General features: G+C 40.1%; 1 protein-coding gene across 2 annotated transcripts in view; it reads left to right on the forward strand.

Annotated features, from left to right (window-relative positions):
- The window catches only part of FGF12 (fibroblast growth factor 12), a 411991-nt gene that overhangs the window by 189955 nt on the left and 207250 nt on the right, over positions 1-14786 (forward strand). The gene's annotated exons all lie outside the window — the stretch shown is intronic.

A 14786-nucleotide genomic window follows, 5' to 3' on the forward strand; every position in this document is an offset into this window, starting at 1 on the left:
TTGAGTCTCCTGCATTAGCAGGTGGATTCTTTACCACTAGCGCCACCTGGAAAGCCAATAATATGATATAAGTAAACATATATTACATAGTTTTATGTCTCAGAGCTTTTACACATGCTAATTCCTTTTGCTTGGAATGACTTCACAAATCTTATCCATCTGGTGAATCACTCTTACCCTTCAGAATTCTTGAAAACTCTTATCTCTTTTGTCTCTATGAAGCTTTCTCCAGCCATCCCTTCAATTGCCAACCTCACACAAAACCCCACAGTAATTCCTCTCTTCACTCTATTGTGTTTGAACCTTCTGTGTGCATTTTCAGTTGCAGAAACATTATACGACAGTACATCATACATTATATTGCAGTTCCTTATCTGCATTTGTGTAGATAAAGAATAACATCCTTATTTGCCCTTCTGTTTAGAATAGTGATGATATTTTCCAAGATCCCTTATAGGAGGGCTATGCAGATGTGTTTCATTTAGCTGGCACACTTCAAGAAAAAAATGAGTGTATCCAAGCAATGGATGCATCTAGTTTCCCCTGCAATTCCTCCTACCTGCCTGGTCCTAAAGACTTTTCCTTTTTGTTGGAGCATAGTTGCTTTACAATGTTTTCAGTTTCTACTATACAGCAAAGTGAATCAGCTCTCTCTCTCTCTCTATATATATATATATATATGTGTGTGTGTATATATATATATATCCTCTCTTTTTAAAAAATTTCTTTCCCATTTATGTCACAACAGAGCACTGAGTTCTCTGCATTTTACAGTAGGTTCTCATTAGTTATCTATGTTATATTCATAGCATCAATAGTGTATATATGTCAATCCTAATCTCCCAATTCATCCCACCCCTTTTCTGCATGGATATCCATGTTTGTTCTCTAGGTCTGTCTGTCGATTTCTGCTTTGCAAATGCGTGTGTGCTAAGTTGCTTCAGTCATGTCTGACTCTTTGTGACCCTATGGTCTGCAGCCTGCCAGGCTCCACTGTCCATGGGATTCTCTGGGCAAGAATACTGGAGTGGGTTGCCATGTTCTTCTCCAGGGGATCTTCTTGACCCAGGGATCGAACCCTTGTCTCCTATGGCTCCTGAATTGCAGGTGGATTCTTTACCCCTGAGCCACCGGGAAAGCCCAAGATTGTCTAAATCTTATATAGATAGTTTTTTCACATTCCACCTATATATGTTAATATATGTTTTTCTCTTTCTGATTCCTGAAGACTTTTGAATTTGAGATACCTGTGGTTCTCTCTCAATGTTTGTGAAATCAAAACCAAACCAAACAAAAATAAGTAAGAACTCAAAGGAAGAGTTTATACCACTTAAATATCACCAACTGTAAGGCAGAGTAGCTTGGGCTTTTTCATTCAGATAACCTGTTTCCAGTCCAAGTCCTATCCTTAATTATCTGTATGATCTTATTTCAGTCATGTAAGCTCTCTGTTCCTTGCATTTCTAGTCTGTAAAATGAGGTTTGGGGAAAGGTTATCTCTAGTGTTAACAGATCTGACAGTTAGAAAGCCTGTAAATTGGCAATGATTTAAAAACTTGAAACTTTCCTTTTTAAACACATTACAAAAAGGGGCAAAATTGTGAGAGCACATAGTGCGATGATTTTTGCACTGAATTTAAAAACAATAGTAAATTTAACTTCAAAAACAATAGTAAAATTACCTTCAACAATGTATGGATGTGAGAGTTGGACTGTGAAGAAGGCTGAGTGCTGAAGAATTGATGCTTTTGAACTGAGGTGTTGGAGAAGACTCTTGAGAGTGCCTTGGACTGCAAGGAGATCCAACCAGTCCATTCTGAAAGAGATCAGCCCTGGGATTTCTTTGGAAGGAATGATGCTAAAGCTGAAACTCCAGTACTTTGGCCACCTCATGCGAAGAGTTGACTCATTGGAAAAGACTTTGATGCTGGGAGGGATTGGGGGCAGGAGGAGAAGGGAACAACAGAGGATGAGATGGCTGGATGGCATCACTGACTTGATGGACGTGAGTGTGAGTGAACTCCAGGAGTTGGTGATGGACAGGAAGGCCTGGCGTGCTGCGATTCATGGGCTCGCAAAGAGTCAGACACGACTGAGCGACTGTACTGAACTGAACTGAACTGATGCAGAATTTGACCATCTCTCTGTACAGTCAAAGCTATGATTTTTCCAGTAGTCATGTACAGATGTGAGGTGGACCATCAAGAAGATTGAATGTCGAAGAATTGATGCCTTCGAACTGTGGTGCTGGATAAGACTCTTGAGAGTCCCTTGGACTGCAAGGAGATCAAACCAGTCAATCTTAAAGAAATATTCATTGGAAGGACTGAGGCTGAAGCTTGAAGCTTTAGTATTTTGGCCGCCCGATGCTAAGAGCCAACTCTTTGGAAAAGCCCCTAATGCTGAGAAAGATTGAGGGCAGGAGAAGAAGGTGGTAACAGAGGATGAGATGATTGGATGGCATCACCAGATCAACGAACATGAGTGTGAGTAAATTACAGGAGATAGCGAAGGACAGGGAAGCCTGATGTGCTGCTGTCCATGGGGTCACAGCGAGTCAGACACGGCTGAGTGACTGAACAACAGCATTGCTGTTGTCACTGCCTAGTCCACACTACTCTCATCTTTGGTCTATTGCAATATCTTCCTAAGTAAACTTGTACTTAAGGCTTTCCCCCCTTAGTATCCACACAGCAGTGAGAGGGGCCTAGTTAAAATGGGTCAGCTGTGGTACATATACATAATGGAGTATTACTCAGCCATTAAAAAGAATACATTTGAATCAGTTCTAATGAGGTGGATGAAACTGGAGCCGATTATACAGAGTGAAGTAAGCCGGAAAGAAAAACACCAATACAGTATAGTGACACATATATATGGAATTTAGAAAGATGGTAATGATAACCCTGTATGCGAGATGGCAAAAGAGACAGAGATGTATAGAACAGTCTTTTGGACTCTGTGGGAGGGGGAGAGGGTGGGATGATTTGGGAGAATGGCATTGAAACGTGTATAATATCATATAAGAAACGAATCGCCAGTCTAGGTTCGATGCAGGATACAGGATGCTTGGGGCTGGTGCACTGGGATGACCCAGAGAGATGGTACTGGGAGGGAGGTGGGAGGGGGGTTCAGGATTGGGAACATGTGTACACCCGTGGCGGATTCATGTTGATGTATGGCAAAACCAATACAGTATTGTAAAGTAAAATAAAGTAAAATAAAAAAAAAAGATTAAAATAAAATGGGTCAGGTAAACTGACTTTTCTGCTCAATCTCTTTCATTACACATCATTAAGGGTAAAAGACAAATTCATCCCATGATCAGTAAGGTTTTACATAATCCTACCCATTACCTTCTGGCTATTCTCTTTCCTCTTTCTTTTGGCTAGTCTTCCAGATGTTCTTTTAACACACCAATCATGCTCCTTCCTTTCCCCATCATCTAAAATGTTCTTCCTCCAGATATCTAAATAGCACACTCCCTCATCATCTTCATTCCCTTACTCAAAAGTGGGCGGGATAGTGAGAGGTAGTTAGGGAGTTTGGGATGGACATGTTCGCTCTGCTATCTTTAAAATGGATAACTGACAAGGACCCACTGTGTAGCACAGGGAACTGTCCTCAGTGTTATATGGCGATCTATTCGGGAAAAGAATTTGAAGTGTAATAGACACGAATATATGTTCAAATGAATCACTTTGTAGTACATCTGAAACTAATACAGCATTGTTAATCAACCATATTCCAATAAAAAAAGTGAAGGCTTTTGCCATGCCAGTAGTCTTTTCTGGTTAATTTATATATGTTTTCAATCCCTATCTTCAACACTTTATCTCCCTTGGCAACTTGATTTATTTATTTTTTCCCACTATTTACCACTATGTAATATACTTACTTATTTTATTATGTCCCTACCCCACTAAAATAGTCCCCATATACACTACACATTTCCCTCATTCATAATTTTGCTTATGTTATTGTCTCCAGTAATTATGTTATCCTCTAAAAATAATACCAACTGCCTTTTGTCTTTGAGAACTTTTTCTGATGTTTTTAACTGGAAGTCTTGCTTTTTCTTCTGCATACACTATACATCTCAAGATATTTATGGAGTTTAATCTCTATTGATGCATCTACTTTCTTTAAGTTATAAGTTCCTTGAGGGCACTGACTATATCTGACTTATTTATGTGTTGGTGTTTAACAGGGCCTTGACAATAGATAAGAAGAGTAACAAATTCATAGTAATTAATTCATAGTAAGAGATGTATCGTCAGACTCCCATATAAATTTAAAGGCATAATTAGAATATAAGCTCCACAGGGTCAAGGAGCGTCGTTTGCATTTTTTATTGTATCCCCAGCACCTAGAATAGTGCTTGGCTCATAGTAGGTTTTCAGTATTTGTTGAATAGATGAATAAGAGAATGGCCTCATCAAAAATGAATAGGATTTTGTCAGACAACACTTAGCCTGAAGGTTTAATGCAAATTAAGTCACATTTGCCTCTTTTTATCTTTTCGAGAATGAGAGACAGACAGTTTAAGAGATTTCAAAAGATGAATAAGGAAGTCATTTTCCATTATGAAACTAGAAATAAAATTGAGTCTGTATGCTTAGTCTGGAAAACTGAACTCTATAGCAGTAATAGTAAAAGAAGACACTGTTGTGCAGTTTTAAATATATCTTCAGAGTCTTATGTGAATATATATTCATGGTGATAATTACACAGGCATCATTTTCTGAAAGTATGTAAATGGTACATTTACCCAGAAGAGAGGGAGCCATTGCTTTTATTATTCAACTAGGACCAGCAGCTACATTTAAGCTTATGTTGCAGGAAAATGAAAATATACACTCAGGTGCTTTAAAGGTAAGAAAGAAAGGCAGCCAGAGAGTTCTTAAAGTAGTGGAAAGGGGTATTAGAGTTCTGATGAATTAGAAATTATTAAAATTTCTCCAAAATTGCCTGATTCTGAGGCTCTAAGAAGTGAGTTCGTTTGCTCAAGATAGAGTGAGGAAAGTTCAGTTCTGTAATATCCATAACCTGTGTTCCTTTCTCTATATAAATTATTGCTTGAGAGATTATGCAAATTTAGCTACATTCTCAAACAATAGATTTTAACAAATGGAATTGGGATTTGTTAAAATGTGGCTGGTTCAATTATGCATTCAGTCTGTGGCCACCAACTGAATAAGGGATAAATCAAATCAATTAATTCTCATGTGGGTCAATATTTTCCAGAGCATACTACCTTGAAGTATAAAAGAAAAACTACATATTTTAAGTGAGGGATTTGAAAAATAAAATGGTCATTGGTGTGCCAAACATTATTTCTTAATGTATGAGTTTGGGCCACATTAGTAGTAATAAGTAATGTTTACCCAGTACTTTCTAAAGTGTCTAGAACAGGTATGCAAATTTTATAATTTTTACTCGTTTAAGTATTATATCAATCCTATAAAACAGGGGCTATAATTATTCCTACTTTGAAAATGAGTAAACTGAGGCAAGGGAAGTTGGAATAATTAATCCATGGTCATACAAATAAATTAATTAATTAATAAATTAATCACATGAATATTAAATGGTAGACCTGGGATTTGACCTCAGTGAATTTAGTTCAATGAAACATAGCTCAATGAAACTATGAGCCATGCTGTGTAGGGCCACCCAAGACGGACAGGTCATGGTAGAGAGTTAGACAAAACATGGTCCATTGGGGAAGGGAATGGCAAAACACTTCGGTATTCTTGCCTTGAGAACCCCATGAACAGCATGAAAAGGCAAAAATATATGACACTGAAAGATGAACTCCCCAGGTCAGTAGGTGCCCAATATGCTACTGGAGAAGAGTGGAGAAATAACTCCAGAAAGAGTGAAAAAACGGAGTCAAAGCAACACCACCACCCAGTTGTGGATGTGATGGTTGATGGAAGTAAAGTCTGATGCTGTAAAGAGCAATATTGCATAGGAACCTGGAATGTCAGGTCCATGAATCCAGGCAAATTCAGTTCAGTTCAGTTCAGTTCAGTCACTCAGTTGTGTCCAACCCTTTGCAACCCCATGGACTACAGCACACCAGGCCTCCCTGTCCGTTGCCAACTCCCAGAGTTTATTCAGACACATGTCCTTTGAGTTGGTGATGCCATTCAACCATCTCATCCTCTGTGGTCCCCCTCTCCTCCTGCCTTCAATCTTTCAGAGCATCAGGGCCTTTTCCAATGAATCAGTTCTTCGCATCAGGTGGCCAAAGTATTGGAGTTTCAGTTTCAGTATCAGAAACTCCAATTAATATTGAGGACTGATCTCCTTTAGGATAGACTTGTTGGATCCCCTTGCACTCCAAGGGACTCTCAAGAGTCTTCTCCAACACCATAGTTCAAAAGCATCATTTCATCGGTGCTAACCTTTTTTACAGTCCAACCCTCACATCCATACATGACTGCTGGATAACCAAAACCTTGACTAGACGGACCTTTGTTGGTAAAGTAATGTCTGTGGTTTTTAATATGCTGTCTAGGTTACCTGAAGTAACAGGCAAATGTTGCCTTAGACTACAGAATGAAGCAGGGCAAAGGCTAATAGAGTTTTGCCAAGAGAAAGCACTGGTCATGACAGACACCCTCCTCCAACAACACAAGAGAAGACTCTACACATGGACATAACCAGATGGTCAGTACCAAAATCAGATTGATTATATCTGCAACCAAAGATGGAGAAGCTCTATACAGTCAACAAAAACAAGACTGGGAGCTGATCATGCACTCTTGCTCTCATGTGGCTCAGATCATCCACTCCTTATTGCCAAATTCAAACTTAAATTGACGAAAGTAGGGAAAACCACTAGACAATTTTGGTATGACCTAAATCAAATCCCTTTCGATTACACAGTGGAAGTCAGAAATAGATTTAAGGGACTAGATCTGCTAGACAGAATGCCTGAAGAACTATGGACAGAGGTTCGTGCCATTGTACAGGAGGCAATGATCAAGACCATCCCCAAGAAAAATGCAAAAAGGCAAAATGGTTGTCTGAGGAGACCTTACAAATAGCTGAGAATAGAAGAGAATCTAAAGGCAAAGGAGAAGAGGAAAGATATACCCATTTGAATGTAGAATTCCAAAGAATAGCAAGGAGGGATAAGAAAGCTTTCTTCAGCAATCAATGCAAAGAAATGGAGGGGAATGATAAAATGAGAAAGACTAGCGATCTCTTCAAGAAAATTAGAGATATAAGGGAACATTTCATGCAAAGATGGGTACAATAAAGGACAGAAATGGTATGGACCTAACAGAAGCAGAAGATATTAAGAAGAGGTGGCAAAAGTACCCAGAAGAACTATAAAAAAAAAGATCTTCGTGACCCAGATAACCACAATGGTGTGATCACTCACTAGATCCAGACATCCTAGTGTGTGAAGTCAAGTGGGCCTTAGGAAGCATCACTACGAACAAAGCTAGTGGAGGTGATGAAATTCCAGTGGAGCTATTTCAAATCCTGAAAGATGATGCTGTGAAAGTGCTGCACTCACTATGCCAGCAAATCTGGAACACTCCTCAGTGGCCACAGGACTGGAAAAGGTCAGTTTTCATTCCAATCCCAAAGAAAGGCAATGCCAAAGAATGCTCAAACTACCGCATGATTGCACTCATCTCACATGCTAGTAAAATAGTGCTCAAAATTCCCCAAGCCAGGCTTCAGCAATATGTGAACCGTGAACTTCCAGATGTTCAAGCTGGATTTAGAAAAGGCAGATAAAATTGCCAACATCCACTGGATCATCATAAAAGCAAGAGAGTTCCAGAAAACATCTTCTGCTTTATTGACTATGCCAAAGCCTTTGACTGTGTGGATCACAACAAACTGTGGAAAATTCTGAAAGAGATGGGAATAGCAGATTACCTGACCTGACTCCTGAGAAATCTGTATGCAGGTCAGGAAGCAATAGTTAGAATAGAACATGGAACAATAGCCTGGTTCCAAATTGGGAAAGGAGTACATAGAGGCTGTATATTGTCACCCTGCTTATTTAACTTAAATGCAGAGTACATCATGTGAAATTCTGGGGTGGATGAAGCACAAGCTGGAATGAAGATTGCTGGGAGAAATATCAATAAACTCACATATGCAGGTGATACCACCCTTTTGGCAGAAAGCAACGAACAACTACAGAGCCTCTTGATGAAAGTGAAAGAGGAGAGTGAAAAAGTTGGCTTAAAGTTCAACATTCAGAAAACTAAGATCATGGCATCCAGTCCCATCACTTCATGGCAAATAAATGGGGAAACAATGGAAAGAGTGAGAGATTTTATTTATTTATTTTTGGCTCCAAAATCACTGTAGAAGGTGACTACAGCCATGAAATTAAAAGACGCTTGCTGCTTGTAAGAAAAGCTATGACTACCCTAGGCAGCATATTAAAAAGCAAAGACATTACCAACAAAGGTCCATCTAGTCAAGGCTTTGGTTTTTCCAATAGTCATGTATGTATGTGAGAGTTGGACTATAAGGAGAGCTGAGCACTGAAGAATTGATGCTTTTGAACTGTGGTGTTGGAGAAGACTCTTCAGAGTCCTCTGGACTGCAAGGAGATCCAACCAGTTAATCGTAAAGGAAATCGGTCCTGAATACTCATTGGAAGGACTGATGCTGAGGCTGAAACTCCAATACTTTGGCCACCTGATGTGAAAAACCAACTCTTTGGAAAAGACCCTGATGCTGAGAAAGATAGAAGGCAGGAGGAGAAGGGGACCACAGAGGATGAGATGGTTGGATGGCATCACTGACGTGAGGACATGAGTTTGAGTAAGCTCCGGGAGTTGGTGATGGACAGGGAAGCCTGGCCTGCTGCAGTTCATGGGGTTGCAAAGAGTTGGACACGACTGAGCGACTGAACTGAACTGAGCTAAATTTACTTCCAGAGTTAATGCTTTTACCGTTCTGTGTTGAATACTTATTTTCTCTTTCCTCATTAATATTGGGGCTTCCCTGATGGCTCAGAGGTTAAAGTGTCTTCCTGTGTCTGCCTGCAATGCGGGAGACCTGGGTTCAATCCCTGGGTCGGGAGGATCTCCTGGAGAAGGAAACAGCCACCCACTTCAGTATTCTTGCCTGGAGAAACCCACGGAAGGAGGAGCCTGGTGGGCTATAGTCCATAGGGTCGCAAAGAGTCGGACCTGAATTAATATTACCTAGTGCATAAAAAATCATACCACTGCATTGTTCTCACAACACTTAAGAATAGTATTATGTAGGGAATATTGCTTACTTATAAAATATTACAGTGTTTTTCAGGCTAAACTTTGAACTGGAGAGGATTTTCCTTCAATATGTTTGATGTGTTTATACTATAAAGTAAGATCTTTTTAGAAATAGTAAGCCATTATACAATAATTTTAAAGATCTTGGATATCTGGTTGCCTTTTAAATATATCTGCCTTGGGAAGTTTGAGGTGTGTAGGCTGTGTGTGTTTGTGTATGTATATATATTTCCATGTATTATTCAGTAGCCTAGATAGAGTGGTATTGAGTAGGCATCCATCCAGGATGGAGTGAGGTTGCACTCAGTACATCTGCTTTCCCTGACACTGAGGCAGAATGCGGAGCACACACCCATGTCAAATATGTCTGTCTAGTATTACTAAGCCCACTCCATAGTATTATAATTGAATTTTTAAACATATCCTACAGAAAGCCTCTGTTTGTTTCCTCTTGCTTAGATATCGCCAGAGTCATTGTTTCTGTTGTTGTTTTTGTATGTTCCAGTGATCAGTCTTGATACATGGGGAAGGAGTGTGGTATTGTGAATAGTCCATAGACTTTCAGAGACATACAGTTGAGGATATTAATATGCATTTCTTCATTTTGCAGCTGCATAAACTTGGGCAGTTTGCTTAGCACATTGATGCCATAGCTTCTCACCTACAAAATGGGAGTTATATGTGAAGACTTCACATATGTATTAGTAGATTTACCCTCTTAGAAGGCAGTGCTTTGGAAAATCTAAAGAGTAGAAGTTTGTATTACTTGAAGCTTGATGCAGAGTGATTTCAGGGAAAATACAGGATTTGAATAGAGCTTTGAGGAACTGTGTGACAGCCTTTTTGGAACCTCATCTATAATTCAGTCTCATCTAGGTCCTGGACCTAGCCTTCCCATCTTTGGGGTTATTTGTTCAAAGTCTAATTTAGATAGGATGGTGGCTCAGTGGTAAAGAACCTGCCTGCCAGTGCAGGAGATGCAGGTTTGATCCCTGGGTTGGGAAGATCCCCTGGAGAAGGAAATGGCAACCCACTCCAGTATTTTCATCTGGGAAATCCCATGGACAGAGGAGCCTGGTGGGCCACAGTCAGTGGGGTCGCCAAAGAGTGGGACACGACTTAGCAACTGAACAGCAAACCCCAGTGTACTTGAAATTTCCCTTGGGGATTTGGAGGTAGACTGAGTCTAATTACATCTAGTTACATATTTGTTCTCAGTTTTTGGATTCTTCTGATAATCTGATCAGGGAAAGTCCTATTAAGATGCAAAGGAAGACAATTCGCCACCACCCCCCTTATCTCCAAGTCTTCTAGAACAATGGCTTCAAATTTTTTTGCACATTTGAATCATCTGGATACATTTTACAAGCCCAAATCCCTAAAATCAGGATCTTCTAGGATGGACCCAGGCATCAGTATTCCTTTAAAATCACACACAAAGTGCAGTCAAGTGTAGAAACTGATTTCTTCCAGAAAATTACATTTTATACTTTAGTCCACATTAGAATCACCTAGAGGGCTTGTTAAACTACTGATTTGGAGGCCTTCATCCAGAATGTGTGTCTGATGGAAGGGCCAGAGTGTTTGTATTCCTTCTAACATGTTCACAAAACCAACTCTCAGAACCACCCTGTAGAACAGTACTTCTCAAACAGCAAGTACAGAATGATCATCTGGTGATCTTGTTAAACTGCACATTTTGATTAAGCAGGTCTTAGATGAAGTCTGAGATTTTGCCTTTCCAATAAGCTATGGGAGATGCCCACACCTGCCCACTACTGCCCACACCTACCTTTGATCTATGGGCTGGTAAGATTTGGTATACAGGAGCATCACCTGATTTCAGTACTGACCATCTGGTGATGTCCATGTGTAGAGTAGTCTCTTGTGTTGTTGGAAGAGGGTGTTTGCTATGACCAGTGCTTTCTCTTGGCAAAACTCTGTTAGCCTTTGCCCTTTCATTTTGTACTCCAAGGCCAAACTTTCTTGTTAATCCAGTATCTCTTGACTTCCTACTTTTGCATTCCAGTCCCCTGTGATGAAAAGAACATCTTTCTTTGGTGTTAGTTCTAGAAGGTCTTATAGGTCTTCATAGAACCATTCAACTTCAGCTTCTTTGGCATTACTATGGCATTTGTTTGGGGCCTAGACTTGGATTATTGTGATATTGAATTGTTTGCCTTGCAGACGAACAGAGATCATTCTGTCGTTTTTGATATTGCACCCAAATACTGCATTTCAGACTCTTACTATCAGGGCTACTCCATTTCTTCTAAGAGATTCTTGCCTGCAGTAGATGTAATGGTCATCTGAATTAATTTTGCCCATTCCAGTCCATTTTAGTTCACTGACTCCTAAATTATCGCTGTTCACTCTTGGCCATCTCCTGTTTGACCACTTCCAATTTGCCTTGATTCATGGACCTAACACTCCAGGTTCCTATGCAGCATTGTTCTTTACAGCAATGGACTTTACTTCCATCACCAGTAAATCTACAGCTGGGCATGTTTTTACTTTGGCTCAGCCTTTTCATTCTTTTTGGAGCTATTTCTCCACTTTCCTCCAGTAGCATATTGGGGACCTACCAACCTGCGGAGTTCATTTTTCAGTGTCATATCTTTTTGCCTTTTCATACTGTTGGTGGTGTTCTCAGGGCAAGAATACTGAAGTGTGTTGCCATTCCCTTCTCCAGTGGACGACGTTTTGTCAGATCCCTGCAGATGGTGACTGCAGCCATGAAATTAAAAGATGCTTGCTCCTTGGAAGAAAAGCTATGACAAACCTAGGTCCATCTTGTCAAAGCTATGATTTTTTCAGTAGAAATATATGGATGTGAGGGTTGGACAATAAAGAAACCTGAGCGCCAAAAAACTTATGCTTTTGAAATGTGGTGTTGGAAAAGACTCTTGAGAGTCCCTTGGACAGGAAGGAGATCAAACCAGTCAATCCCAAAGGAAATCAGTCCTCAATATTCATTTGAATGGCTGATGCTGAAGCTCCAATACTTTGGCCACCTGATGCTAACTGACTCATTGGAAAAGATCCTGATGTTGGGAAAGATTGAAGGCGAGAGGAGAAGGGAACAACAGAGGATGAGATGGTTGGATGGCATCACCGAGTCAATGGACGTGAGTTTGGCAACTCTGGGAGTTGGTGATGAATAGGAAAACCTGGAGGGCTGCAGTCCATGGGGTTGCAAAGAGTCGGGCACAAATGAATGACTGAACTGAACTGAGCATCACTGGGGAGCTTGTTAGAACCACTTCAGACCTATTGAATATGAAATTGCTTTTTAACAGTGCTGCACATTGGAATCATCTGGAGAGTTTAAAAAATATTGATACCTAGTTTTAATCCTGAAAATTCCAGCTGAAGATTTTAATTTATTTGCCATGGGTGTAGGGCATCAGAATTAAAACAACAACTCCTCAGAAGGTTGTAATAATGCAGCAAAAATCATTGAGACAGTTAAAAAAATGAGATTTTTTTAAAGTACAGTGTAAATCATCGCTGTCCTTTTATGGAGTCTTCCATGATATTTTATTGTAAAAGGAGGCCCTCAAGATGGAGATTGACCAATAAATAGGTCCTCCTGGGTCTTCTGCAACAGATATCAATAAGTTCTCAAAACGTTTATTGTGGCCGAGATTGAAACAGCTTCTTAAGATGCAGCTTCAGGCAACCACAGCAAAATGACTAGAGTGTCATGTATGCCTGCCAGGTACCTGCTTCATTTTCATTCATTAACTCCAACAAATTGAGGGCCAACTGGCTTCTAGTTGCTGGATTATAAAGGTGACTGCAGTGTAATATCTGCTCCAAGGATATTAGAGGAGGTTGAACTTGTATGTAAAACAAAATTTAATATTGCAAGGTAGCACCAATGCTGCCAAGTGATTTAGAACAATTACCAGATTCCAGAGATGGGTGACATGAAGTTGTTCAGTCATGTCCGACTCTTTGCAACCCCATGGACTGTATCCTGCTAAGCTCCTCCATCTATGGAATTTTCCAGGCAAGAATACTGGAGTGGGTTGCCATTTCCTTCTCTGGGCGATCTTCCTGACCCAAGGATTGAACCCAGGTCTTCCTCACTGCAGGCAGACTCTACTGTCTGAGGCACTAGGGAAGCCCAAAGATGGCAGTCATTCCCCAAAGCCACCGTGCTCAAAGAAAGCAGATTTGAAACTGAGTCTTGAAGAATGGGACCAAAATATTCAAGCTAAAATTAGGAGAACTGTATTTCAGATAAGGAAGCACAGAGTCACCTAGTGGAGATTGCTGCATTGGAGAGAAATGAACTGACGAGAGCTGACTCATTGAAAAAGACCCTGATGCTGGGAAAGATTGAAGGGAAAAGGAGAAGGGGGCAGCAGAGGATGAGATGATTAGATAGCATCACTAACTCACTGGGCATGAATTTGAGCAAACACAGCGAGTTGGTGGAGGACAGAGGAGTGTGGCATACTACAGTTCACGGCGTTGCAAAGTCGGACACGAGTTAGCGACCGAACAACAACTAATTTGGATGAAGCAAAGAGATTGTGAGGAAGTGTCAAAGGCACCATATTTTACAGTGCCTTAACTGACACATAAGGGAGTTTAGAGCTTATATTTTATGATGTGGGGGACCAGTGAAAGTTCCTGAGCATTGCAATAGACTGAAATGCAGTGGGATTCTAGTGATGAGGGACTGAAAGAGAGATTTTAAGTTAATGACAGAATCTTCTTATTTTTTACGTTTTTCTCCTACATTTCTAAAAATTTCTTACTGCATTTATTTCTCTAGATCCACTTAATATTTTTAGGACAACTGTAGATGTATTACATATATATGCATTGAGATCAGTACATAGAACATTTGAGTGTAAATGTAAAAAAAAAAATTAAGTGGAGTCGTGAATGTTTCCTTTGTGGCTTTTTCACTGAGTTTCCACTCTTTAAATATAATTACTCATCAATATTATGTGCATAAATTTTCAAAAGTGCTTTCTTGTTTTGGAAATTAATGATAATGAAATGTAAAGCTTTGGTTGAACATATCTAAACCATCTTAAGCAAGTTAACTTGTATTGCCTGTGTGTAATTTTAACTAAGAACTCCAGGTTTTGTATTTTCTGGGTGGGACATTTCTGTTTGGCTGAAAAAATTATCTTGAGGCTTATAAATTTATTTATTATAATTTCATTTTTTCCCTCACTTTCTTTATAGCTATTTAGGTTGCAGTTACATTGTTATTCAGTCACTCAGTCGTGTCCTATTCTTTGAGACCACATGCAGTGCAGCATGGAGAAGGCAATGGCAACCCACTCCAGTACTCTTGCCTGAAGAACCCCATGGATGGAGGAGCCTGGTAGGCTGCAGTCCATGGGGTCGTGGAGAGTCAGACACAGCTGAACGACTTCACCTTCACTTTTCACTTTCATGCATTGGAGAAGGAAATGGCAACCTGCTCCAGTGTTCTTGCCTGGAGAATCCCAGGGACGGGGGAGCCTGGTGGGCTGCCGTCTATGGGGTCGC

Source organism: Budorcas taxicolor, chromosome 1, assembly GCF_023091745.1.
Source record: "Budorcas taxicolor isolate Tak-1 chromosome 1, Takin1.1, whole genome shotgun sequence".
Taxonomy (NCBI): Eukaryota; Metazoa; Chordata; class Mammalia; order Artiodactyla; family Bovidae; genus Budorcas; species Budorcas taxicolor.